The following is a 26378-nucleotide window of genomic DNA, read 5'->3' on the forward strand; positions in this document are numbered from 1 at the left end:
TGTGTGATGTTGTTTTTCCCGTGCCTTTATATCGGTCTCTCTACAGAGCTAGCCATGGACACAATGTTCTGAAGCGCGTTATGGCGATGCTAGTACCGTCAGGCGCTAAGACATTCTTTTTTAATTTGCACTCCGGAACGCTGACTGTCAAACCGTGGCTGGCTGAAAGAGGTTTCTTTGTTCCTTGGGGCACTCATTGTACAATTTGCAGGCAGGAGGAGACAATTGAACATGTTTTTCTGCATTGTTGGGATGCTGTTTACCTCTGGGATGTGCTCCAGCGCACAATCAAAAAAGATTTCCCCCTAGGTGCGTATGGGATTCGCTATTTGCCAATAGAAAGTGATGATGGTACCCCATTCGAGATGATCATGCTTTTGGCCCTGCATAGCATTTTGAAATGTAGAATGGCGGTAAGGCACACCGATCTCGATGCAAGAGCGGCTCGCCAGTATTTCAAAGAAAGCATACGGAACTTTGTAGAGCAACAAAAGTTGCTGGAGTGCATCCCAGAGTGGTTGCCACGTGTGGAATTATTATTGGTGATAAAGGAATTTTAGCACAAGCGCAGCCACATAAGTTCTGCGGTCGTTTTTAACATATTGTGAGTGTGCCTTTTGATTATTTGTGAATGTGTACTTTTTATCCGGGCCAATGACCGGCAATAAAGGAAAAAAAAAAAGCCTCCGTGGCGCAGTCGGTTAGCGCGTTCGGCTGTTAACCGAAAGGATGGAGGTTCGATTCCTCCCGGTGGCGAAGCGTCTCTTTTTTTTATTCATACTGATATATTTTCTGTGGTGTGTGCATGCGGAGGAACGTGCACCCCGGCCGCCCCCGTGGCGCAATGGGGTTCCACTTCCGGCCACTGTAGTGTACGGACGTGGCTGTGATGAGCTCCGTCGGAGCGGCATCAGCGGCCCAGCAGGGCCGCGGTTCTAGGTTTTTTGTTAACGAGGATCCTGATTATCAGGTGCTACTGCCTCAACTACCAACAGCGCGACTTGTTACGAATACTTTATTTTTGCATGGTGATATGCGTGCAAGGCCATACCGGGCGGAAAACTTCCGATACATGCTGTCGAGCATGAAGTTGCTGTCTGACGTTGTCGCCCTAGGGGCGTATCGAATGAGTCATCTGTGGGCCGTGACTTTCAAAAGTAGTGACGGAGTGAAAGAACTGCTGCGGGCAAAGGACTTGAAGATGAAGGATAGACCATGCATCGTCGTCGACCCTGGAAATCAAGCAATGCACCTCAAGCTGCACTGGATGTTACACAACGTGCCGGACGAGGACATTCGTGAAGCCCTGGCGCCTTACGGCCGAGTCACGGATGTGGCAAGAGAGCGGTGGCGGGTGCATGGACTTCAGGATAAAGGTTCTTCAACGCGCCTGGTTACCCTGATGCCGAGGAAGGGCTTGGGGGCGGACGACGTGCCTCATCTGTTACGGATAGCCGGTGAGGAAGCTCTCGTGGTGATTCCTGGAAGAGCGCCGCTCCGCGTTCGTTGCCGCAACACAGGGCACATCCGGCGCGACTGCCGCGTCCCTCGCTGCGCACGTTGTCGCCGTCATGGCCATGACGAGTCGCAGTGCGTGAGGACATACGCAACCGTGACGGGGCCGACGGCTGCAGATGAAAGCGCTGAACTTCTTATGGACGAAGTGGATGCCGAGGAAGCCTCTGCCGGGAGCGCCAACTAGGCGAAGGTCACAGCGACACAACCACCGAAACCGCAGGGGCAAACGACTGCCGGAGCGGTGGGTGTGCCAGGAACGCCTACGCGACCTGTGAGCAGGGGCTCGGCCGTCGACGTTCATAAGCAAGACATCGCGGCCAAGGAAACGCCTGCCGTTTCGACTATGGCATCAGCTGACAACGAAGCGATGGACGTTACCAATGCTATTGTGGCGGTCGGGAAGCGAACACACGAAGAATCAACAAGCGACGGCGGGAAAACTGGCAAACCGAACGGCGAGGAACCGCCGCCAAAGTCGGTGGTAACGCGCCGACCGTCATTACGGCCGACGCCGAATATCCCTCCGGACAAAAGAACGGCGGCGCCGACGCCAAAGTAGCCGTAGGGACTTGTGCCTGCAAAGGCACTCAGACGCGAGCTTGCGAGAGCCCAACGCTACCGAAGGGTCGGGGAGGTCAGCTGCTGCTCAAGCAAGGTATTTTATGGACTGCACTTCAATGTGTCGCGAAACAGCTGCTCTGTCCGTTAGCACTTGTAGACAAAACTATAAGTAGATCTAGAAGTGCTACGTGTGATTATATGCGTTTTTCTTTTATGCCTACCTTTCCCGCTTATTAACAATGGATTTGAAGAGGGGAATACGAGTTGCTACTATTAATGTACGCGGCCTCGCTTCAAGACGGAGGCAGTACCAGCTCAGCCGACTATGCGTTGAAAATGAACTCGATATTATAGCTATACAAGAGACGAAAGTTCAAAGCGAGGAGCAAACAAACAAAATGGTAACACCTTTCAGAACATATTATAACATATGCACATGTCACGCTGTCGGCACGTCTGGTGGATGCGCTGTCTTGGTTCGAAGGGGTATTGGTATAAATGAAGATATGGTTACTGTGAGCGAAAGTGGGCGTTTTATTGTTCTTGATTTTTCTTTTAATGTATCACAATGGAGGATTATATGTGTGTATGCGCCAAATGATATCAATGAAAGATGTCGTTTTTTCTCGAATCTAGAAGAGAACCTTCGTTGTGACAAGTACATCATCTTTCTTGGTGACTTTAATTGTGTGTGTCATGCAGAACATAGTGCTAAACGTAAATTCCCGCAGGACAAGAGTGCAGTGATATTGAACACCTTAGTAAATGACTACAACCTAGAAGACGTTGGTTGCCTTTTGGCCAGTACTTTGCAGCCGCAATTTACACACTATCAACGAGATAGCCAGGCACGACTAGTTGACAGAGCTTACATCTCGTTAGATCTTGTGCCTCTATGCGATAACTATGTCATGAAGCCGGTGTCCTTTAGCGATCACAGTATAGTGTGGTTTGCACTCGGTGCCAAGCCAAAAAAGCCGCGGTTCGATTGGGCACTTTGGAAATTTAACGAAAAACACCTAAGGGATGACAAATTTATAAACGATGTAAAGCACGAAATTAAAAACATGTTGCGTAATGAGTGTACCTTGGGCAGAAGTATGGGAAGACTTTAAGGTTCGCGTGAAAATGGTTGCAATTGAAGTAGGAACTGTCAGAAGACACAATGAAAAATTGAAAGAAAATGAGCTCCAGAAGGAACCAAATTTTCTTATCTTTATGGACAGTGCGGAACCTGGAAAATTTAGTGATGAAATCAGAACAGTTAAAAGCGCGATGGAAGCCATTGACACGGAAAAATATAGAGCAGCAGTTATTCGGGCACGGACGGAAAGACTGTGGGTTGATGGAACGCCGAACAAACGCGCCATTGCCGATGAAAAGAGGTACGCAAGGAAAAATGAAATAAGACAGATTAATTACCGGGATGAGGTTACTTCCGACTCGAATATGATTGAACGGGCCTTTACCGAACACTACCGCAAGTTGTTCGGCGTCCCAATCCACGTGGGAGCTGAATTTGAAGGAAGTTTCGTGAATTTTATGCCGCGCGTTGATGACGACGTAAAAGTCAGTCTCGAGGAACCGATAAGCGTCCGAGAAATAGAACACGCGATCGAAGAACTTCCTGCAGGCAAATCACCGGGTCCCGATGGCTTAGGAGCCGCCTTTTATAAGGCATTTGCACCTGGGCTTGCTCAAGTGTTGGAGCATGTATACTCTGAGCCACATAAATATAAGCGACTGCCACGTTCTTTCAGAAGTGCACACATGGTTTTAATACCGAAAACAGATGACCACAAGGCGCTTTTATCGGTTGGGGCATACAGGCCAATTAGCCTTACAAGTACCGATTATAAAATACTCATGAAGGTATTGGCAAAGAGACTTCAAACAGTCATTACAAATCTTGTCGGTCCGCATCAAACTTGCGGCATAAAAGGCCGCACTATTACTACAAACAGCCACGTAGCGCGAAGCGTTCTAGAGTGTTGCGACGTTTTCGCTAGACGCGTTGCTTTGTTGCAACTCGACCTGGCGAAAGCCTTCGACCGTGTGTCCCACGATGCTCTTCTTCTTGTTTTGGAATATGTTAACGTAGGGAAAGTAATCTTAGATGGCGTCAAAATGGCCTACGACCAATGCACGACACAGATTATAATTAATAAGTCCCTCAGCGAGAAGCTGTCACTAAGATCTTTCCTTAGACAAGGGTGTCCACTAAGTCCATTGCTTTTTGCATTGTACCTCGAGCCTTTCTGTTTAGCAGTGATACGCAATGACAATGTCCGAGGATTTCGGCTACAGTTTTCTGAAGTCAAGGTACTGGCATACGCTGATGACATCGCAGTCTTCTGCGAGGATCGTGATAGCGTTCTTGAAGCTGTACGTCTTGTAAAGAAGTACTGTGAACAATCTGGATCCCAGATCAATTGGCAAGAGAGCATCGGTATATGGCACAGTCATTGGGGCATTATACCAGCTCACTTTGCAAACATCCGGTGGTCAACAACGCCAACTAAGTACTTGGGTGTGCCGCACGAGCACTATAATGACACCGCACAGTACTGGTCCGATGAAGCTGATAGAATGAGTGAAAAATCAAAGGGTCAATTGGCTTGTCCGAGATTTGTCAATGTTCGGACGCGCTTCTGTGTGCAATCTCTTTTTAGTAGCGAAAGTGTGGTATATTATGCAAGTGTTATCAATGTGTCGTTCAAGTGTGCAAAAGATGCATCGTCTTTTTGCCGTATTCATATGGGCTTCTAGTTGGGAAAGGATAAGCAGAACCAATTTGTTTCGTTCAGCTCGAAGTGGTGGGCTAGGCCTGTCGCATTTGTTTATCAGACAAATTGTGTCGCGTTTTCTTTCTTTTCGGGATCAGAGAAATGATTTTCTACGCACAGTAATTTAAGTCCGTTTGGGAAAAGCACTGCCGCAATATGTTGTAAACGACCAGTGATGTGAAGGGTGGAAGAATTAGGGGATATCTACGCGAAGGGGTTGATTCACTTCGTATGTTCCGTGTGCGGTTTTCCATGGAATAATAATATTTGGGGTTTTACGTGCCAAAACCACTTTCTGATTATGAGGCACGCCGTAGTGGAGGACTCCGGATATTTTGACCGCCTGTGTTTCTTTAACGTGCACCTAAATCTAAGCACACGGGAGTTTTCGCATTTCGCCCCCATCGAAATGCGGCCGCCGTGGCCGGGATTCGATCCCGCGACCTCGTGCTCAGCAGCCCAACACCATAGCCACTGAGCAACCACGGCGGGTCATGGAATATCTGTGCTCTGTGACAAGAAAAACACTGTATAAAGACTTAGTTGATACAATGTTGCCAATACCATTGTACAGGTCTGTAAACTGGGGAGGCCAAGGAGATGATGTACTGAAACTGGTGAAAAAAAATGCCAGTTAGACCCTCTCAAAAAACGTTTTTCTTTAAGCTACACACAAACACGCTACCCGTAAAAACATGGTTAGACGAAAAAGGAATATATGTGCCATGGACAGTGAACTGCTTACTTTGCAAAAAGCCAGAGACCATTGAACACTTTTCATCGATTGCTGGGATCCCATATTTCATTGGGATGTCTTACAACGTACACTTAAAAAAGAACTACCGATTACACCTCATGGTATTCGATATTTGCCAACCTATAACGAAGGAGGAGTTCCGTACGATATGTTTATGCTCCTTGGCCACCACAGTCTGTGGAAAACGAGAATGGCAGTGCGACACTCGGATGTCGATACCCGTCCGGCGAGAATAAACTTCATCGAAAGTGTCGCGTATATTCGGGAAAATCTATCGTGCCCAGAGTGAGCCTCCCGAGTGGGTGGCTATTCTTGATGAACTGATAAAGCTGAAGCGATTTTAATATATAATGTTAGCCAAAGTGTGGTTTACATGTTTTAGCATTTGAATGTGTTCTTGGTTTGTGCGGCAAACAGGCAATAAAGAAAAAAAAAAGCCTCCGTGGCGCAATCGGTTAGCGCGTTCGGCTGTTAACCGAAAGGTTGGAGGCTCGATTCCTCCCGGTGGCGACGCTTCTCTTTTTTATTTATTCATACTGATATATTTTCTGTGATGTGTGCATGCGGTGGAACGTGCACCGCAGCCGCCTCCGTGGCGCAATCGGTTAGCGCGTTCGGCTGTTAACCGAAAGGTTGGAGGCTCGATTCCTCCCGGTGGCGACGCTTCTCTTTTTTATTTATTCATACTGATATATTTTCTGTGTTGTGTGCATGCGGTGGAACGTGCACCACAGCCGCCTCCGTGGCGCAATCGGTTAGCGCGTTCGGCTGTTAACCGAAAGGTTGGAGGTTCGATTCCTCCCGGTGGCGACGCTTCTCTTTTTTATTTATTCATACTGCTATATTTTCTGTGGTGTGTGCATGCGGAGGAACGTGCACCACAGCCGCCTCCGTGGCGCAATCGGTTAGCGCGTTCGGCTGTTAACCGAAAGGTTGGAGGTTCGATTCCTCCCGGTGGCGACGCTTCTCTTTTTTATTTATTCATACTGCTATATTTTCTGTGGTGTGTGCATGCGGAGGAACGTGCACCACAGCCGCCTCCGTGGCGCAATCGGTTAGCGCGTTCGGCTGTTAACCGAAAGGTTGGAGGCTCGATTCCTCCCGGTGGCGACGCTTCTCTTTTTTATTTATTCATACTGCTATATTTTCTGTGGTGTGTGCATGCGGAGGAACGTGCACCACAGCCGCCTCCGTGGCGCAATCGGTTAGCGCGTTCGGCTGTTAACCGAAAGGTTGGAGGCTCGATTCCTCCCGGTGGCGACGCTTCTCTTTTTTATTTATTCATACTGCTATATTTTCTGTGGTGTGTGCATGCGGAGGAACGTGCACCACAGCCGCCTCCGTGGCGCAATCGGTTAGCGCGTTCGGCTGTTAACCGAAAGGTTGGAGGTTCGATTCCTCCCGGTGGCGACGCTTCTCTTTTTTATTTATTCATACTGCTATATTTTCTGTGGTGTGTGCATGCGGAGGAACGTGCACCACAGCCGCCTCCGTGGCGCAATCGGTTAGCGCGTTCGGCTGTTAACCGAAAGGTTGGAGGCTCGATTCCTCCCGGTGGCGACGCTTCTCTTTTTTATTTATTCATACTGCTATATTTTCTGTGGTGTGTGCATGCGGAGGAACGTGCACCACAGCCGCCTCCGTGGTGATTCCACTTCCGGCCACCGCAGTGAACGGACGCGGAATGCCTTGCTCCGTAGGGGCGGATACAGCGGCCCTCGGCCGTGGCACCAGGTGTACGGATAAGCCTTACCCGGATTATCAAGTTGTTTTGCCTCATCTGCCTTCAGGTACATCAGTTTTGTATACAGTATTTTTGCACGCGGATGTTAAAACCAGGCCGTATCGGGTCGAGCACTTTCGAGATGCGCTTGCGCGTCTTGCACTGCTGCCGGAAGTGGTGGCCCTTGGCGCCTTCCAAATGAACCATGTGTGGGCGGTGACCTTCCGTGATGAAGCTTCGAAGAAAAAGATGCTTGCGGCAGAAACATTCAACGTGAAAGACCAGCCCTGTGTCGTTTATGATCCCTGCAACCAAGGCATCAGACTGAAGCTTTATTGGCTGTTGCATTTCGTTCACGACGACGAGGTTCGAGCAGCGTTAGCCCCTTACGGAAGGGTTACAGATATCGCCCGCGAAAAGTGGCGGGTACAGGGATGTAATGATAAAGGGTCCACCACCCGTTTGGTGACACTCTTGCCAAAGCCTGGAATTACAGTTGAAGACTTGCCTCATCAGGTGCGCGTCGCGGAAAACTTAGCGCTCGTGCATGTACCAGGAAGGCCCCCGTTATGCCTCCGGTGCAATGGAACTGGACATATCAGGCGCGAGTGTCGCATACCACGCTGTGCACTCTGCCGACGATTCGGCCACGAAGAACAAGACTGCGTGCGATCCTATGCAGCGGTAACAAGTCCAGTTAAAGGCGACGAGATGGCTGAACACATAATGGACCATGCTGATGCCGATGCAGCATCCCGAGCAACGACCGAAGAACCGGCGGCAGACAGCACACCCTCTGACGCGTCTCCACTTCAGGAAAACTCCACTGGGCCCGGCGACAGCCAATCTGGCGAGGCAAAGAGCGTGCTGGTTGGGAAGCCGACTAACGACCAAAACGTCAATGAGAGAAAGGACGCGATTTTAGTAAGCGCATCAGTGACTACCGCGAAAGACGAGACCAAAGGCATTGAGGATGTTGAAATGACAGCAGCCGCTAAAGCAGCTGCAAAGAGGCCTCGTGAGGCCACTGACGGATCTCAAGCCTCACCCGAACCATCGAGCAGCGGCGAGCCGTCGCCGAAGACCGCTATAACGAGACGAATGGGCCTCAAACCGAAGCCGAAGATACCGCCTGATAGGCGGTCGGCTTCAACATTGACCCCGACTTAGGGGCGCGAAGTGTGTTCAGCCAGCCTGTCCTCAGTATAAGACGTTACATAGCGGACAAGTAGAATGTGACCTGTGCTGGTTTTTGCTATCACTGCCTGTCCAGATGTGAGTACCGTTCCGTCTGTTTGCTAATCCAAAAAATGGCTGTTAATCTGACATTTCCCCTTTGTGTAGCTACATTGAATGTGAGGGGTTTGGCATCCCGCAGGAGGCAGTGCCAGTTAAGCCGTCTCTTGTTGGAAAATGACATTGACATAATGGCAGTGCAGGAAACCAAAGTAGAAAGCGAAGAGCAAACGCACAGAATGGTCGAACCTTTCAGGGATAGGTATAATGTATGTGTGTCTCATGCTAGAGGCACTTCAGCGGGTTGCATGATACTCGTTCGAAAATGCACCGATATTGTAGCGCAATCTGTAGAGTCCAGTGATGATGGCAGGCTACTATTCATCGACTTTGGCATTTGTGGCCTCCTTTGGCGTGCAATATGTGTGTATGCTCCGAATAACATTAACGAACGTGTAGAATACATAGATAACCTGAGAACATGCATGACGTACGAAAGGAACATAATTTTATTTGGAGACTTTAATTGTGTGTGCAGGCCGCAAGACAGAATCAACAGATTGACTTACCGCGATAGAAGTGCGACACTATTAAACGCGCTTGTAAACGAGCTTGAACTGGACGACGTTGGTTGTATTTTTGACGGTGATGAGCACGTACAGTATACGCACTACCAAGGTGTAAGTCATGCTAGACTAGATCGCATATATGTTCCGGCAGCTGCGATACCACACATTACTACATACAAAGTAAAGAACGTCACATTTAGCGATCACTGCTTGGTGATAGCGACACTAGGAACCAAGACAAAAGCGTCAAAGTTTAGTTGGAACTTGTGGAAATTAAATGATACACTGTTGGATGATGAAATTTTTGTTAAAAAAGTAAAGGAAAGGATAGAGGAAATATGTTCGGTTGAATCTTCCAATTTCACAGCGCTTTGGGAGCAATTTAAAAATGAAGTAAAGATTGCGGCGATTGAACGAGCTTGCGTGCGGCGCAGCATTGAAAAACAACAAGAGAAAGAACTTAGGAGCACGTTAGATTATATGATTGCGGTTGAGAGTGCTAACCCTGGACACTTTAGCAAGGAACTACGTGACCTTAAAAGTAAGCTCGAAGTGATAGATGAAAAGAAATATCGTGGAGCGATCGTCAGAGCACGGGCTGAAAGACTATGGCTAGGGGAAACGCCTTCTAAGCGGGCACTCGGGGAAGAAAAAAGGCAAGCAGTAAAAAAAGAGATAAAAGAAATAAGATATAAAAACGATGTGACGCGCGACAAGGAACTGATAGAGAAAGCGTTTGTTGAATGCTATCGAAAACTGCTAAGCCCAAAAATAAAAGATACAGAAGCCTTTCGAAACGAATTTTTGTCGCTCATGCCAAGGCTAGGTGATGAAGTAAGACAAACGCTTGAACGGCCAATTAGTCTGAATGAAGTAAAACAGGCCATTGATGAACTAAGCACTGGCAAAGCACCTGGGCCTGATGGACTAGGGGCTGCCATTTACAAATGCTTCAAGGAAGAACTGGCACAAGCGTTACATCGCGTGATAAATGAGTGCTATGAACAAAAAAGAGCACCTTTATCTTTTAGAAAATGTCATGTAGTACTCATTCCAAAATCGGATGATCCCAGGAAATTGTTGGATGTCGAGGCCTATCGACCTATAAGTCTTACGAATGTAGACTATAAAATATTTACAAAGGTGCTAGCCAAGAGATTGCAGAGCGTTATCACACACCTCGTATTACCTCACCAGACATGTGGCATCAAAGGAAGGACAATCTACACAAATATACACACCGCTAGAACTATCCTAGAATGCTGTGACATGACTCAAGATAAAATAGCTATGATACAACTGGATCTTCAGAAAGCATTTGATAGAGTTAATCATGACATATTACAGTTATTACTAGAACATTGTAATGTAGGTAGCGTTATCAAGGAGGGCATCAAGATGGTGTATGAAGAGTGTGCAGTAAACCTTATAATTAACAACACCGTAAGTGAAAACATTCCAGTACTGTCAGGTATAAAACAAGGGTGTGCCTGTTCGTCTCTTCTTTTTGCACTTTATTTGGAACCCTTATGTTTAAAAATTCGCATAAATAAAATGGTGCATGGTTACTCCTTTTATGCTACTGAAGTAAAAATACTGGCATATGCCGATGATATAGCTATATTCTGCAAAGACAAAGACAGTATTAAAGAAGCTGTTAAGGAAGCTACATCATTCTGTAGTGCTACCGGAAGTGCCATTAGCTGGGATAAATCTCTGGGCATTTGGCATGGAAATTGGGGGCAAGAGCCGGAGGCGTATGCAAACATGAGATGGACAAGTATTCCTGCTAGATACTTGGGGGTTCCTCTCCAACATTATGGAAATACTGCAGAATACTGGGCAGGAGAGACAGAAAGGCTCAAGGATCAGTCTAAAAAATGGGGAGGGCATAACTTTTCTATGTTTTCCCGCGCTACAGTCTGTAATGTGTTTTTTGTTGCAAAAGTGTTTTACGTACTTCAAGTGTTCAGTATGAGCAGAACTTGTGTCCAAAAATTACACAGAGTGTTTGCCACCTATATATGGAATTCTACCTGGGAACGCACCAGTCGGTTAAACTTGTTCCTTTCGGTGCGACACGGAGGGCTTGGTCTGTGTCATTTATTTTTGAAACAAATAGTTTCAAGGTTTTTCTTTCTGAGAGACCAGAGAGATGTTTTCTTGCGTACTGTTATACACATGAGGTTGTGTAATCATATCCCGGATTATATTGTCTCATCAAATGCAGATACGCGTGGAACACTGAGCAGTTTTTGGCGCGAAATAGTGTCTGCATATCAAGTACTGAAGCCACGGTTTTCCTTAGAATATTTGAGCGCAGTGGCACGTAAACGATTGTACAAAGATCTAATTGATGTGTTTTTACCAATACCGTTGTACCGCTCCATCTATCAACTAGGACCAGAACGAGACGTATTAAAACGAGTTCGAAAAATGCCAGTAAGAGCGTCATCTAAATCATTCTTTTTCCAACTGCACACGGGCACGCTCGCTGTAAAACCGTGGCTTCAAAGCAAAGGTATCTTTGTCCCATGGGGATTACACTGCCTGATATGTCGAAAGGAAGAAACGATAGAACACATCTTTTTGGACTGTCACGATGCTTTTTTCTTGTGGGACATCCTTAAACGGACACTTCAGAAAGATTTGCCAGTAACACCCTTTGGTATCCGATTCTTGCCATGTGAAGATCCAGATGAAATGCCATGCGACATGTTCATGTTACTGTGTTTGCATAGTGTGTGGAAAACGAGGATGGCGGTCAGAAATGCGGATGTCAACGCAAGATCGGCCATGCAAAACTTCAGTGAGAACTGTGTGTACATACGAGATGTTCTCAAAATCCAGAGGAACCCACCGGTTTGGATACCTGTGCTCGATAAGCTGGCTTCTCTGAAGCCATTTTAGCTTCACACTCCAGCCATGAAAGGCTCACGCGTCTTTTATTGTACTTGTAAAATTGTATTTAAGAGTTCTGTGTTTGGAAGTGCCAAACCGGTAATAAAGAAAAAAAAAAGAAAAAAAAAAAGCCGCCTCCGTGGCGCAATCGGTTAGCGCGTTCGGCTGTTAACCGAAAGGTTGGAGGTTCGATTCCTCCCGGTGGCGACGCTTCTCTTTTTTATTTATTCATACTGCTATATTTTCTGTGGTGTGTGCATGCGGAGGAACGTGCACTACAGCCGCCTCCGTGGCGCAATCGGTTAGCGCGTTCGGCTGTTAACCGAAAGGTTGGAGGTTCGATTCCTCCCGGTGGCGAAGCTTCCCTTTTTTATTTATTCATACTGCTATATTTTCTGTGGTGTGTGCATGCGGAGGAACGTGCACTACAGCCGCCTCCGTGGCGCAATCGGTTAGCGCGTTCGGCTGTTAACCGAAAGGTTGGAGGTTCGATTCCTCCCGGTGGCGAAGCTTCCCTTTTTTATTTATTCATACTGCTATATTTTCTGTGGTGTGTGCATGCGGAGGAACGTGCACTACAGCCGCCTCCGTGGCGCAATCGGTTAGCGCGTTCGGCTGTTAACCGAAAGGTTGGAGGTTCGATTCCTCCCGGTGGCGACGCTTCTCTTTTTTATTTATTCATACTGATATATTTTCTGTGATGTGTGCATGCGGAGGAACGTGCACCCCAGCCGCCTCCGTGGCGCAATCGGTTAGCGCGTTCGGCTGTTAACCGAAAGGTTGGAGGTTCGATTCCTCCCGGTGGCGACGCTTCTCTTTTTTATTTATTCATACTGATATATTTTCTGTGATGTCTGCATGCGGTGGAACGTGCACCACAGCCGCCTCCGTGGCGCAATCGGTTAGCGCGTTCGGCTGTTAACCGAAAGGTTGGAGGTTCGATTCCTCCCGGTGGCGACGCTTCTCTTTTTTATTTATTCATACTGCTATATTTTCTGCGGTGTGTGCATGCGGAGGAACGTGCACCCCAGCCGCCTCCGTGGCGCAATCGGTTAGCGCGTTCGGCTGTTAACCGAAAGGTTGGAGGTTCGATTCCTCCCGGTGGCGACGCTTCTCTTTTTTATTTATTCATACTGCTATATTTTCTGTGGTGTGTGCATGCGGTGGAACGTGCACTACCGCCGCCTCCGTGGCGCAATCGGTTAGCGCGTTCGGCTGTTAACCGAAAGGTTGGAGGTTCGATTCCTCCCGGTGGCGAAGCTTCCCTTTTTTATTTATTCATACTGATATATTTTCTGTGGTGTGTGCATGCGGAGGAACGTGCACCACAGCCGCCTCCGTGGCGCAATCGGTTAGCGCGTTCGGCTGTTAACCGAAAGGTTGGAGGTTCGATTCCTCCCGGTGGCGACGCTTCTCTTTTTTATTTATTCATACTGATATATTTTCTGTGATGTCTGCATGCGGTGGAACGTGCACCACAGCCGCCTCCGTGGCGCAATCGGTTAGCGCGTTCGGCTGTTAACCGAAAGGTTGGAGGTTCGATTCCTCCCGGTGGCGACGCTTCTCTTTTTTATTTATTCATACTGCTATATTTTCTGCGGTGTGTGCATGCGGAGGAACGTGCACCCCAGCCGCCTCCGTGGCGCAATCGGTTAGCGCGTTCGGCTGTTAACCGAAAGGTTGGAGGTTCGATTCCTCCCGGTGGCGACGCTTCTCTTTTTTATTTATTCATACTGCTATATTTTCTGTGGTGTGTGCATGCGGTGGAACGTGCACTACCGCCGCCTCCGTGGCGCAATCGGTTAGCGCGTTCGGCTGTTAACCGAAAGGTTGGAGGTTCGATTCCTCCCGGTGGCGAAGCTTCCCTTTTTTATTTATTCATACTGATATATTTTCTGTGGTGTGTGCATGCGGAGGAACGTTCACCACCACCGTGGCGCAATCGGATTCCACTTCCGGCCACCACAGCGGACGGTCACGGAATGTTGTGCTCCGTAGGGGCGGTTCATGCGGCCGAGCCGGGCCGCGGTATCAGGCTTACGGAAACGTCTTCACAGGATTACCGGCTTGTTTTGCCGCATCTGCCATCAGGTATGACCGTGTGTAATACCGTGTTTTTGCACGGTGATTTGAAGGCCAGGCCCTATCGAGTCGAACATTTTCGCGATGCGCTTGACCGTCATAAGCTGTTGCCGGAGGTGGTGGCCCTCGGGGCCTACCAGATGAACCATGTCTGGGCTATAACATTCAAGGACGAAGTCGGAAAAAAGAAGCTGCTGTCAGCGAAGGCCTTTAGTGTCAAAGAACACCGCTGCGTCGCCATTGACCCTTGCAACCAGGATATTAGAATGAAGCTGTTCTGGCTGCTTCACACGACTCCCGACGAGGACGTCAGAGCAGCCTTGGCGCCGTTCGGAACGGTGACCGAAATTTCCAGGGAGCGGTGGCGAGTACCAGGGTGCGGCGACAAAGGTTCTCACACGCGTCTGGTATCGTTACGGCTGAAGGCTGGTATGACCATGGAAGACATCCCGCATCAGCTACGAGTATCAGAGGACCATGCGCTCGTGATCGTTCCAGGCAGAGCTCCGCTCTGCCTCCGATGCCGCGGCACCGGCCATATACGGCGCGAGTGCCGTGTGCCACGCTGTGGACTCTGTCGTCGTTTCGGCCACGACGAGACCCACTGCGTGAGAAGCTACGCTAACGTGACCGGGTCTGGCCGGAGCGACGCGTTAGACGAGCACTTGATGGATCAAGCGGATGCGGAAGAGACTGCTGGAGCGGGCGGAGACCCACGAGGCACGGAAGAGAAGCCAGTGGTCATGGCAAGCGTCAAGTGCCAACCCAGAAAGGGCAGTAGCGAGGCAGTGGCCAAGAATGAAGTGCAAAGTGAACCGCCTGCAGAAAATTCTACGGTGCGTGAAAGTGAGGGGGACGCGGAGGCTGCCGAGGGCGTTCTGCGACAGGGCAACTCTGGCGCCGCCTTCATCGAAGAATCCGGCGAGAAAATGGACCAGGCCAGCGCCGTTTCAAAGAGACCTCGCGAAATACCCGATCAAGATGTCAGGCTTGAGCAAGACGACGGTGTCAGCAGCGAAGGGCCACCCACGAAGGCTTCCTCTTTCCGGCGGTCTACACTCAAGCCCAAGCCGAACGTTCCGCTCGAGAGGAGGCCGACGCGAGAACATCCACCTGAGGGGCTCCAGACGCCGACCAATCCGCCAGGTGGTCGGCAGACGCCTACCGTCCCACCAGACGGGCGACAGACGCCGACTGTCCCACCAGATAAGCGGACAACGCCGACAGTTCCCCCGCGGTAGCGGGGTGCTGTTCGGTAGAAGGCTCAGTAAGGACTAGGTGCTGCGGAACCTTTAAGTGAATGATGAGTAGTGCATTTGTTAACGTCATGCCTTCGCCGTATGAGACGGAGCTTATGATGGTGCAGGGTTTTTGTTTTTTGTAAGTTTGGCGGTCTTTGATTTCCGAAATGTATTGTAGTTTGTGCTTGCTCTTCTCTTTCAATGGCAAATAATCATGGAATAGCAATACGTATTGGCACGCTTAACGTACGAGGGTTAACGGCTAGACGGCGACAAGCACAATTAAGTCGCCTGATGCTGGAAAACGACATAGATATTCTTGCTGTTCAAGAAACTAAAATTGAAAGCGAAGAGCAAACGGACAAAATGGTTCAGGTTTTTAAATCCCGTTACAACACTTGTGTTTGTGATGGAGTAGGTAAGGCCGGTGGCTGTCTTTTATTTTTGCGTAATTCAATAGGTATTGTTGCGCAGAGTGTAATGTCGGCCCAAGATGGGCGATTGGTCCTATGTGATTTCTCTTTCAATAATATTGATTGGCGAATTGTCTATGTGTACGCTCCAAACAAAATTAGTGATAGGAATTTTTTTTTTAACTTTGTTGAGTCACACCTGACGTGTGAAAGAAATGTTGTTCTTCTTGGTGACTTCAATTGTTTGCATGTCCGAAGATAGGGTGCCCAGTAAAATAATACGGGATACAAGTGCGCATCAACTCTGCGCAATCGTGGCAGACTATGATTTAGTAGACGTTGGAAGCATATTAAGCGGTAACAGTGTTGTTTTTACTCATTTCCAAGGGCAGAGTCACGCTCGACTAGATAGTTTGTACGTATCAGCAAACCTTGCGCGAACGGTCACTAGCTACGCAGTAAAGCACGTGAGCTTCAGTGATCACAGCCTAGTAACGTGTACATTGGGCACGAAACATAGAGGGTCTCACTTTAACTGGGAAATGTGGAAAATGAACGAAGCGATCTTAAGTGATGAATGGTTTGTCAAAACGGTAAAAGGAAAAATTGACGTAATGCAAATAGATGCTACAACAAATTGGGCTGAGCTGTGGGAGCAGTTTAAAATTGAAGTGAAAATGAGTGCGATCGAGAGGGCTTGTGTGATGCGTCATAAAGCTAAACAAAGAGAAAGAACTGCAAAGCATGCTCGATTATTTTCTAAACGCGGAGTGCACAATACCGGGATTGTTTTCGAAACAGAGAAATTAAACGCGAACTTGAAAGGGTGGACGCTCAAATTTACCAAGGAGCCGCGATAAGAGCACGATCCGAGAGGCTGTGGCTGGGAGAGGCGCCAACTAAGCGCGCGCTCAGTGACGAAAAGGGTTACGCATCCAAAAACATAATAAAAGAAATTTGTTTTAACAACACAATGTCAAAAGACCCAGAAGTAATTGAAAAAGCTTTCGTTGAACACTACCGAGCGTTGCTCGGTAGGCAGGTGCCCGTAACAGAAGAGTTTGTGAACACCTTTCTAACACTTCTGCCAAAATTACAAGACGAAATAAAAGAGGGACTCGAGAGACCGATCTCTGCGAAAGAAATTACAGAAGCCATTGAAGACTTGGGTAAAGGAAAGGCGCCTGGACCAGACGGCCTAGGAGCAGCTTTCTATAAAACTTTCAAGGCCGAAATAAGCGAGATACTGCACTGTGTAATATCAGAAGCTCATGAAACTAAGCACTTGCCGCCATCATTCAGAAAAAGTCATGTTGTGCTTATACCGAAAACCACCGATACGGTAAAGCTGAAATCTGTCGCTGGATACAGGCCCATAAGTCTTACGAATTCGGATTATAAAATCTACATGAAGGTGCTCGGAAAAAGGATGCAGTCAGTTATTAAATCCATAGTATATAGGCCCACACCAAACATGCGGTATCAGGAATAGAACAATATTGTCGAATATTCACATCGCTAGAAGTATATTGGAATGCTGTGATGCGAACCTCGAATGTGTAGCAATGGTTCAGTTAGACCTAGAAAAAGGTTTTGACAGGGTTGCTCACAGCATACTTCTTGCCCTGCTAAAACACATTAGTGTAGGCGAAGTGATTCAGGACGGAGTAGCCATGGCTTATGAGAACTGTTCCGCTCACCTAATAATCAATAAAAGACTCAGCGAAAATATACCAGTATTATCCAGTGTGCGCCAGGGGTGCCCTTTGTCGCCCTTACTTTTTGCGATTTTTCTTGAACCTTTCTGTTTGAAGGTACGAGAAAACGAAAACATTCGCGGCTACCGTCTTTTCACTCAGGAAGTAAAAATACTAGCTTACGCAGATGACATCGCACTTTTTTGCATTGACCAAGAGAGCATTCGGGAGGCAGTCAAGGATGCAAGAAAATTTTGCAGTCTGACGGGGAGTGCCATAAGCTGGCCAAAAAGCTTAGGCTTCTGGCACGGTGAATGGGACAGCCGGCCTGCAGTGTTAGAAACAGTACCGTTCACAGATACGCCAACCAGTTATCTTGGTGTTCCTTTGGAATACTATCGCGATACCACGACGCAATGGACTGAACAAACTGAGCGGGCTAAAGCACAAACAACGAAGTGGGGAGGCAAGAATCTGTCAATATTCACGAGAGCCACTGTCTGCAATTTATTTCTTGTCGCTAAAGTGTTTTATATGTTGCAAGTTTTATGTATATCCCGAGTGTGTGTACAAAAGTTGCACAGGGTTTTTGCTATGTTCGTGTGGGGATCAGGATGGGAGCGCACGAGTCGTCTGAATCTGTTTCACGCTGTGCAGAAAGGAGGGTTGGGTTTGTCGCATTTATTTTTGAAACAAGTAGTGTCGCGTTTCATGTTCTTGCGCGACGAAAGCCATTGTTTTTTGCGGTGCGTTATCCAGACGCGATTAGGTGACGCACTGCCAGAATATGTTGTGACGTCGTACGGCATACGTCAAGTGGTTGTCCGAGGTTTTTTGTTTGAAGTGATAAGCTCTTTCCATTTTCTAAAAGTACACTTTTCTTTGGAATACCTGAACACAGTCGCAAGAAAGCGATTATACCGAGATTTAGTTAATATCATGTGTCCAGTACCAATATACCGTGCAGTATATGCACTGGGGCGTGAGCAGAATGTCTTAAAAAGAGTTAAGAAAATGCCTGTAAGAGCAACAACAGAAACTTTTTTTTTCATGCTACACACTGGCACGCTTCCTGTCAAGCCATGGCTGCAGGAGAAGGGGATCTTTGTACCCTGGAGTGTGAATTGCCAGATATGTCAGAAACCGGAGACAATGGAGCATATTTTTCTGGAGTGCAGGGACTCAGTCTTCCTTTGGGACATTCTACAAAGGACACTAAAAAAAAGAATTTCCTTTAACACCTTTTGGAATCCGTTTTTTACCGTTTGAAGAGACAGAAGGCGTGCCATGTGATATGGTGATGTTACTCTGCATGCACAGCGTGTGGAAAACACGAATGGCGGTGCGTAATGAGGATGTTGACGCAAAACCGGCCAAAGAATATTTTGCTGAAAATGTATTGTACATTCGCGAAGCGTTTAAAGCGCTTAGCGAACCACCTGAGTGGTTAACAGCATTTGAACAGCTTGCAAACATTCAGCCTTTTTAAACCAAAATTAAACGACAAGGTACACCCGCACATTGAACTGTCTTTTTTGTTTTGTAATCGCAGCGGAGAATAGCTGTGAATCGTGTATTTGTTATAAAACAGGCAATAAAGAAAAAAAAAGCCGCCTCCGTGGCGCAATCGGTTAGCGCGTTCGGCTGTTAACCGAAAGGTTAGTGCTTCTATTCCTCCCGGTGGCGACGCTTCTCTTTTTTATTTATTCATACTGATATATTTTCTGTGGTGTGTGCATGCGGTGGAACGTGTACCACAGCCGCCTCCGTGGCGCAATCGGTTAGCGCGTTCGGCTGTTAACCGAAAGTTTGGAGGTTCGATTCCTCCCGGTGGCGAAGCTTCTCTCTTATTATTTATTCACACTGATATATTTTCTGTGGTGTGTGCATGCGTAGGAACGTGCACCACGGCCGCCTCCGTGGCCCAGATTCCATTTCCGGCCACCGAGCGTGACGGAAGTGCGCATCATGTGCTCCAACGGAGCGGTATCAGCGGCCCAGACAGGCCGCGGTAACAGGATTTCTGCATCGGACAACGAGTATCAAGTTGTTTTACCTAGTCTGCGAACAGGGCGTTTTATTTTGAATACGGTTTTTCTACACTGTGATATCAGGGCCCGCCCATACCGGGTGGAAGATTTTCGCGATGCGCTCGCTCAGTTATCTCTCCTGCCGGAAGTGGCTGCTGTCGGGGCCTACCGTATGATCCATGTATGGGCCGTGACCTTCAAGGACAGCGACACGGTGAAAAAGATTGTCAGCGTTGGAGAGCTGTAGGTCAAGAAGGGCCGGTGTCTCGTCATCGACCCCGCCAACCAGGACGTAAGCCTGAAAGTGCATTGGCTGCTGCCCGTCGTTCCTGACGAGGACGTACGTCTTGCCTTCGCGCCTTTTGGAAATGTCACCGACGTCGTCCGCGAGCGCTGGCGAGTTCACGGCGTGGCTGATAAGAAATCAACAACAAGGCTGGATACGCTGAAGTTGAAGCCGGGCGTAAAGCTCGACGACCTTCCGCATCAGGTGAGCGTCGCCGGGGAACTGGCTCTCGTGGTTGTGCCGGGCAGGGTTCCTCTCTGCCTACGCTGCCGCGGCACGGGCCACATTCGTCGCGAGTGCCATATTCCACGGTGTGTGGTGCCTGCCGACGCTTGGGTCATGAAGACAGTCAGTGCGAGCGCACGTACGGCTAGCGTGACCGGACCTGCGGGCAACGAGGACAACACTGCCCTACTCATTGACGAGGCGGACATGGAAGACACGTCGTCCGCGGCGGGTGAAGCAGCTGACGTCGTGGCAAAGCCGGCGGTACGGCTTGAACAGGAGGAGAAAACAAGTCGCTTAGGCTGTTGCCACAGGACACCAACAAGCGACTGCAGAGGGCACCGCGGCCATGTCGAATGCTGAAGAGAAAACCCCACCTGAGACGGAGGTGACCTATCGTCTCGTTGAACCTGAAGGCATGGACACCCTTACCGGCCGAACTAGCCAAACGACGGGGAAACGCCCCCACAACCAGACCGTTAGCCGGACGGCGAAACAGGACGGCAGCGGCGGAGACGAGCCACCGCCCGAAACACCAGGTATAAGGAGGTCGACCTTGAAGCTGCGGCCGAACATTACGGTCGATCCACAGCAGGCGGGTAAACCGCCTCCGTAATTCCGTGCTGTCTAGTTCGAGTGGGGTAGGGGTTTGGTGAGTGCAATGGCCGTCATCCTGAGCGCTAGTTCTTTACAACCTTGCCAGGAAGGGGAGCCCAAGTTGCACTTGAGTGCCCTTTCCGGAAGGTCGAGCTGCGTCTCCTTTAGAGGCATTAGACGTGGTTATCGGCGCACCTTTATGAGCACTCATCCTTGTGTAAATGTGATGGGCACCACTATACCGTGTAGCCATGGCGGTTAATATTGAAGGAACGCGACGTGTCGCCACGTTAAATGTAAGAGGGCTCAGTTTAAGAAGACGGCAATGTCAGCTAAGTCGTCTCCTCCTGGATAATGCCTTACATATAGTGGAAATCCAAGAAACGAAAATTGAGAGCCAAGAGGTAACCGACATAATGGTGTCCAATTTTGGTGCTCACTTTGATGTGTGCGTTTGTCACGCTGTTGGTGGATCAGGCGGCTGCGCTATATTCCTACGAAATAATTTTGGCATTTGTGTGCAATCAGTGTTTTCGTGTGAAACTGGGCGTCTCTTAGTGGCCGATTTTTGTTTTCGTGATGTGGATTACCGTGCTATTTGTATCTATGTGCCGAATATTGAAACGGACCGTCGATCTTTCTTTGAGCGTCTTGAAGCGTACGTAATCTGTTTCCAAGGTCGTAATACTGCTGGGAGATTTTAAGTGTGTTTGCTATGCTGAAGACCGAGCAAAATGTTCACGCGTTCGTGATAAGAGTGCCGAATTTCTAAACGCAGTGGTGCATGATTATGACCTGGAAGATGTGGGTAGTGTTTTTGCCAGTGGTACTCGCCCGTGATTTACCCATTTCCAGCGTGATAGCCACGCTCGATTAGATAGATTATACGTGTCAGCCGAATTAGTGCCCTTATGTTGTGAATACGATGTTCAAGCTGTAGCATACAGCGATCACTGTTTAGTAACTGCCACGTTCGGGAAAAGACAAAGCAAAGACACCTTTAACTGGGATCTTTGGAAAATGAATGCGCAGTTGTTACATGACGATGTTTTTGTCGATGCCGTAGTGAAGGAACTAGAAAACCTGACTTCAGCTAAGCCAGTAAGCTTTGCCATTCAATGGGAAGAATTGAAACAGAAAGTCAAAACATTGGCCATTCAAAGAATCAGTGTCATTAGACACAAGCAGAAACAAGCAGAAACAAATCTTCGCCAGCAACTGCAATTTTTTATCAGCATGGAAAGTGTCGAGCCTGGTGTGTATGTTCACGAATTAAAGAAAGTGAAAACTGAACTACTAGAAAGGATAGATACAGAAAAATACAAAGCAGCACTTGTGAGATCAAGGTCTCAGAAGTTGTGGGCGGGAGAAATTCCAACGAAACGAGCCTTATCAGACGAGAAAAGGTACGCATGTCGGAAGGAAATCCGCCAGCTAGCTAAAGGCAAGGACGTTACGTGCGACAAAAATGACATCAAGCAAGGGATCGCCGATAACTTTAAAGCCATTTTAGGTCATCCGCGGGACCTTAAAGACAGCTAAGAAAAAGAATTTATCTCATTGATACCAAAGCTCGATGAAGAAGTTAGGACACGCCTGGAACTACCAATAAGCCTGAGTGAGATTGAGTGCGCAATAGATGAGTTGTCCATAGGTAAAGCACCTGGGCCTGATGGCTTGGGAGCCACTTTCTATAAAACCTTCAAGTTTGCATTGGCCCGTGTTCTTCACGAAGTTATCAGCGAAGCGTATGAGCGAAAAAGATTGCCCTTGTCTTTCACAACCTCATATATCGTGCTAATTCCGAAGAGTGATGACGAGGAAAAACTTTTGTTGCCAGGGTCATATCGCCCGATAACTCTAGCCAACGTCGACTATAAAATATTCACGAAAGCTTTGGCCAAACGACTGCAAAGTGTAATTAAAATATTGGTAGGGCCGCACCAGGCTTGTGTCATTAAAGGCCGCAGTATCACAACAAATGTACACGTGGCTCGAAGTGTGCTTGAGTGCTGCAATGCGATTGGCGACCAAGTCGCGATGATGCAGATCGATTTGGCAAAGGCTTTCGACCTCGTCTCGCACAAGGCTTTGTTCTGCATACTGGAACATGCGAACGTTGGCAACGTCTTAACGGAAGGCGTCATGATGACGTACAGAGAATCCTCAACGAGCATTATTCTTAATTTTGGAGCTCACCGATAGCTTTCGCGTGCGCTCGTCTGTGCGGCAAGGATGCCCGCTGTCGCCCCTTCTATTTGCTATGTATCTCGAACCACTCTGTTTGGCGATTGAAAATGACGAACGCATAGCAGGCTATCGGCTGCAGGCAGCGCACGTAATAATCTTGGCGTATGCCTACGATATCGCGATTTTCTGCACAAACAAAGCGAGCATTAAGGAGGCCACGACTGTCGTTGAAAAGTTTTGCGATTCAACTGGAGCCCAGATAAACTGGGATAAGAGTTACGGCTTCTGGCATGATAGTTGGAAAGACACGCCGGAGGCCCTTTATCGATTGAAGTGGTCGTCGTTACCAACGCAGTACTTTGGTGTGCCTCTCGGAAGTTACCGTCAACCTGAATCGTACTGGCTCGATCAAGTTTCGAAAGCAAAGGAAAAGTCTGACGGGTGGAGAGGAAAGCAATTGTCAATGTTTTCTAGAAGCCACTGTCCGCAACCTCTTTTTGGTGTCTAAGATATGGTACGTGAGAATGTGTTGTGTGCTGCGAGGGTAAGCGTACAAAAAATTCACCGAGTTTTCGCTATTTTCATTTCGGCGTCTACCTGGGAGAGGATGAGTCGAATGAACTTGTTCCTCCCTGTCAAGAAAGGTGGGCTTGGTCTAGCTCATTTGTTTCTGCGACAAGTCGTATCACGTTTTGTGTTTTTACGGGATCAAAACGATCCTTTTCTCCGAACGGTGATACAGGTACGGTTGTGTAGACAAATACCAGGATTCATTGTTTCGACTGTTCACAACATGCCAGGAGCCGTAACTGGTTACCTGCGGTAAGTGGTATGTTCTTATAGGATGTTGAATGTACGTTTTTCACAGCAATACCTGTCAACTGTTACAAAGAAAAACTATACAGAGATCTCGTGGACACGATGTTCCCTGCACCTTTGTACCGTCTTCCACACCGTGGAGGCCCAGGACAAGACGTTCTAAAGAGAGTGAAAAAAATGCCAATACGGCCGGCAGCTAAATCTTTTTTCTTCAAATTGCACACAAACACACTTCCCGTTAAGACCTGGCTTCATGAAAAGGGTATATTCATCCCCTGGACCACCGACTGCTTATTATATAAAAAACCGGAAACCATAGAACATGCATTCCTAGACTGCTGGGACGCCATCTTTCACTGGGATGTTCTGCAGAGAACATTGAAAAAACACTTACCCCTAGACAGATATGGAACACGCTTCTTACCGATTGATAACACCGAGGATGTCCCGTATGACCTTATTATGGTCCTGAGCCTCCACGCAATGTGGAAAACTAGACTGCAATTCCAAAACGGAGACATTGTTGCTCGCCCGGTTCGGGAAAATTTCATTGAGAGTGTCGTGTGTGTGAGAGATGGTTTCAAAGCGCTGCCTGATCCACCACAATGGATCTCTGTATTTGATGAATTAGCGTTGTTGAAAAGATTTTAGTACCGTGTTGGCCAAAGTGTGGCTCACACGTTTTATCTTTTGTAAACCATGATTTAGAACGTCGAAGTCGGCAATAAAGAAAAAAAGCCTCCGTGGCGCAATCGGTTAGCGCGTTCGGCTGTTAACCGAAAGGTTGGAGGTTCGATTCCTCCCGGTGGCGAAACTTCTCTATTTTATTTATTCATACTGATATATTTTGTGGTGTGTGCATGCGGAGGAACGTGCACCACCGCCGCCTCCGTGGCGCCACCGATTCCACTTCCGGCCGCCGCAGTGAACGGACGCGGAATGCCTTGCTCTGTAGGGGCGGTTACAGCGGCCCTCGGCCGTGGCACCGGGTGTACGGATAAGCCTTACCCGGATTATCAAGTTGTTTTGCCTCATCTGCCTTCAGGTACATCAGTTTTGTACACAGTATTTTTGCATGCGGACGTTAAAACCACGCCGTATCGGGTCGAGCACTTTCGAGATGCGCTCGCGCGTCTTGCACTGTTGCCGGAAGTGGTGGCCCTTGGCGCCTTCCAAATGAATCATGTTTGGGTGGTGACCTTCCGTGATGAAGCTTCGAAGAAAAAGATGCTTGAGGCAGAAGCTTTCAACGTGAAAGACCAACCCTGCGTCGTTTATGATCCCTGCAACCAAGGCATTAGATTGAAGCTTTATTGGCTGTTGCATTTCGTTCACGACGATGAAGTTCGAGCAGCGTTAGCCCCTTACGGAAAGGTTACAGATATCACCCGCGAAAAGTGGCGAGTACAGGGATGTAATGATAAAGGGTCCAACACCCGTTTGGTGACACTCTTGCCAAAGCCTGGAATTACAGTTGAAGACTTGCCTCATCAGGTGCGCGTCGCGGAAAACTTAGCGCTCGTACATGTACCAGGAAGACCCCCGTTATGCCTTCGGTGCAATGGAACTGGACATATCAGTCGCGAGTGTCGCATACCACGCTGTGCACTCTGCCGAAGATTCGGCCATGACGAACAAGACTGCGTGCGATCGTATGCAGAGGTAACAAGCCCGGTTAAAGGCGACGAGACGGCTGAACACATAATGGATCATGCTGACGCCGATGCAGCATCCCGAGCAACGACCGAAGAAACGGCGGCAGACAGCAGTCCCTCTGAGGCGTCTCCGCTTCCGGAAAACTCCACTGGGCCCGGCGGCAGCCAATCTGGCGAGGCAAAAAGCGTGCTGGTTGGGAAGCCGAGTAACGACCAAAACGTCAATGAGAGAAAGGACGCAATTTTAGTAAGCGCATCAGAGACGACCACGAAAAACGAAACGGAAGGCATTGAGGATGTTGAAATGACAGCAGCCGCGAAAGCAGCTGCAAAGAGGCCTCGCGAGGCCACTGACGGATCTCAAGGATCACCCGAACCAGCGAGTAGTGGCGAGCCGTCGCCGAAGACCGCTATAACGAGGCGACTGGGCCTCAAACCGAAGCCGAAGATACCGCCTGATAGGCGGACGAGTTCAACATCGTCCCCGACTTAACGGGGCGCGAAGTGTGTTAAGCCAGCCTGTCCTCAGTATAAGACGTTACCTAGCGGACAAGTAGAATGTGGCCTGTGCTGGTTTTTGCTATCACTGCCTGTCCAGATGTGAGTACTGTACAGTCTGTTTGCTAATCCAAAAATGGCTCTTAATCTGACAGTTCCGGCCCCTTTGTGTAGTTACGTTGAATGTGAGGGTTTTCGCATCCCGCAGGAGGCAGTACCAGTTAAGCCGTCTCTTGTTGGAAAAAGACATTGACATAATGGCAGTGCAGGAAACCAAAGTGGAAAGCGAAGAGCAAACGGACAGAATGGTTGAGCTTTTCAAGGATTGGTATGATGTATGTGTGTCTCATGCCAGAGGCACTTCAGCGGGTTGCATGATACTTGTTCGAAAATGCACCGATATTATAGCGCAATCTGTAAAGTCCAGTGATGATGGCAGGCTACTCGTTATCGATTTTAGCTTTTGTGGCCTCAATTGGCGTGCAATTTGTGTGTATGCACCGAATAACATTAACGAACGCGTAGAATATATAGAAAACCTGAGAACCTGCATGACTTAAGAAACTTAATTTTATTTGGAGACTTTAATTGTGT

At 48.3% G+C, this 26378-nt stretch overlaps 23 non-coding genes across 23 annotated transcripts; all 23 read left to right on the top strand.

The window, feature by feature from the left end:
* The first annotated feature begins 682 nt into the window (after positions 1–682).
* Positions 683–756, top strand: TRNAN-GUU (transfer RNA asparagine (anticodon GUU)). Its single transcript has one exon. It is a non-coding gene; the product is annotated as a tRNA-Asn (tRNA).
* A 5302-nt stretch (positions 757–6058) lies between these two features.
* On the top strand, positions 6059–6132 carry TRNAN-GUU (transfer RNA asparagine (anticodon GUU)). Its single transcript has one exon. It is a non-coding gene; the product is annotated as a tRNA-Asn (tRNA).
* A 76-nt stretch (positions 6133–6208) lies between these two features.
* TRNAN-GUU (transfer RNA asparagine (anticodon GUU)) lies at positions 6209–6282 on the top strand. Its single transcript has one exon. It is a non-coding gene; the product is annotated as a tRNA-Asn (tRNA).
* A 76-nt stretch (positions 6283–6358) lies between these two features.
* On the top strand, positions 6359–6432 carry TRNAN-GUU (transfer RNA asparagine (anticodon GUU)). The gene has a single exon. It is a non-coding gene; the product is annotated as a tRNA-Asn (tRNA).
* Positions 6433–6508: 76 nt separating this feature from the next.
* On the top strand, positions 6509–6582 carry TRNAN-GUU (transfer RNA asparagine (anticodon GUU)). The gene has a single exon. It is a non-coding gene; the product is annotated as a tRNA-Asn (tRNA).
* A 76-nt stretch (positions 6583–6658) lies between these two features.
* Positions 6659–6732, top strand: TRNAN-GUU (transfer RNA asparagine (anticodon GUU)). Its single transcript has one exon. It is a non-coding gene; the product is annotated as a tRNA-Asn (tRNA).
* A 76-nt stretch (positions 6733–6808) lies between these two features.
* On the top strand, positions 6809–6882 carry TRNAN-GUU (transfer RNA asparagine (anticodon GUU)). The gene has a single exon. It is a non-coding gene; the product is annotated as a tRNA-Asn (tRNA).
* A 76-nt stretch (positions 6883–6958) lies between these two features.
* On the top strand, positions 6959–7032 carry TRNAN-GUU (transfer RNA asparagine (anticodon GUU)). The gene has a single exon. It is a non-coding gene; the product is annotated as a tRNA-Asn (tRNA).
* Positions 7033–7108: 76 nt separating this feature from the next.
* TRNAN-GUU (transfer RNA asparagine (anticodon GUU)) lies at positions 7109–7182 on the top strand. Its single transcript has one exon. It is a non-coding gene; the product is annotated as a tRNA-Asn (tRNA).
* Positions 7183–12184: 5002 nt separating this feature from the next.
* Positions 12185–12258, top strand: TRNAN-GUU (transfer RNA asparagine (anticodon GUU)). Its single transcript has one exon. It is a non-coding gene; the product is annotated as a tRNA-Asn (tRNA).
* Positions 12259–12334: 76 nt separating this feature from the next.
* On the top strand, positions 12335–12408 carry TRNAN-GUU (transfer RNA asparagine (anticodon GUU)). The gene has a single exon. It is a non-coding gene; the product is annotated as a tRNA-Asn (tRNA).
* Positions 12409–12484: 76 nt separating this feature from the next.
* Positions 12485–12558, top strand: TRNAN-GUU (transfer RNA asparagine (anticodon GUU)). The gene has a single exon. It is a non-coding gene; the product is annotated as a tRNA-Asn (tRNA).
* A 76-nt stretch (positions 12559–12634) lies between these two features.
* On the top strand, positions 12635–12708 carry TRNAN-GUU (transfer RNA asparagine (anticodon GUU)). Its single transcript has one exon. It is a non-coding gene; the product is annotated as a tRNA-Asn (tRNA).
* A 76-nt stretch (positions 12709–12784) lies between these two features.
* TRNAN-GUU (transfer RNA asparagine (anticodon GUU)) lies at positions 12785–12858 on the top strand. Its single transcript has one exon. It is a non-coding gene; the product is annotated as a tRNA-Asn (tRNA).
* Positions 12859–12934: 76 nt separating this feature from the next.
* On the top strand, positions 12935–13008 carry TRNAN-GUU (transfer RNA asparagine (anticodon GUU)). The gene has a single exon. It is a non-coding gene; the product is annotated as a tRNA-Asn (tRNA).
* Positions 13009–13084: 76 nt separating this feature from the next.
* Positions 13085–13158, top strand: TRNAN-GUU (transfer RNA asparagine (anticodon GUU)). Its single transcript has one exon. It is a non-coding gene; the product is annotated as a tRNA-Asn (tRNA).
* Positions 13159–13234: 76 nt separating this feature from the next.
* TRNAN-GUU (transfer RNA asparagine (anticodon GUU)) lies at positions 13235–13308 on the top strand. The gene has a single exon. It is a non-coding gene; the product is annotated as a tRNA-Asn (tRNA).
* Positions 13309–13384: 76 nt separating this feature from the next.
* TRNAN-GUU (transfer RNA asparagine (anticodon GUU)) lies at positions 13385–13458 on the top strand. Its single transcript has one exon. It is a non-coding gene; the product is annotated as a tRNA-Asn (tRNA).
* Positions 13459–13534: 76 nt separating this feature from the next.
* TRNAN-GUU (transfer RNA asparagine (anticodon GUU)) lies at positions 13535–13608 on the top strand. Its single transcript has one exon. It is a non-coding gene; the product is annotated as a tRNA-Asn (tRNA).
* A 76-nt stretch (positions 13609–13684) lies between these two features.
* Positions 13685–13758, top strand: TRNAN-GUU (transfer RNA asparagine (anticodon GUU)). The gene has a single exon. It is a non-coding gene; the product is annotated as a tRNA-Asn (tRNA).
* Positions 13759–13834: 76 nt separating this feature from the next.
* TRNAN-GUU (transfer RNA asparagine (anticodon GUU)) lies at positions 13835–13908 on the top strand. The gene has a single exon. It is a non-coding gene; the product is annotated as a tRNA-Asn (tRNA).
* A 5338-nt stretch (positions 13909–19246) lies between these two features.
* TRNAN-GUU (transfer RNA asparagine (anticodon GUU)) lies at positions 19247–19320 on the top strand. The gene has a single exon. It is a non-coding gene; the product is annotated as a tRNA-Asn (tRNA).
* A 5048-nt stretch (positions 19321–24368) lies between these two features.
* Positions 24369–24442, top strand: TRNAN-GUU (transfer RNA asparagine (anticodon GUU)). Its single transcript has one exon. It is a non-coding gene; the product is annotated as a tRNA-Asn (tRNA).
* The last annotated feature ends 1936 nt before the right edge of the window (positions 24443–26378 follow it).

This window comes from Dermacentor variabilis, chromosome 1 (assembly GCF_050947875.1).
Source record: "Dermacentor variabilis isolate Ectoservices chromosome 1, ASM5094787v1, whole genome shotgun sequence".
NCBI classification, from domain to species: domain Eukaryota; kingdom Metazoa; phylum Arthropoda; class Arachnida; order Ixodida; family Ixodidae; genus Dermacentor; species Dermacentor variabilis.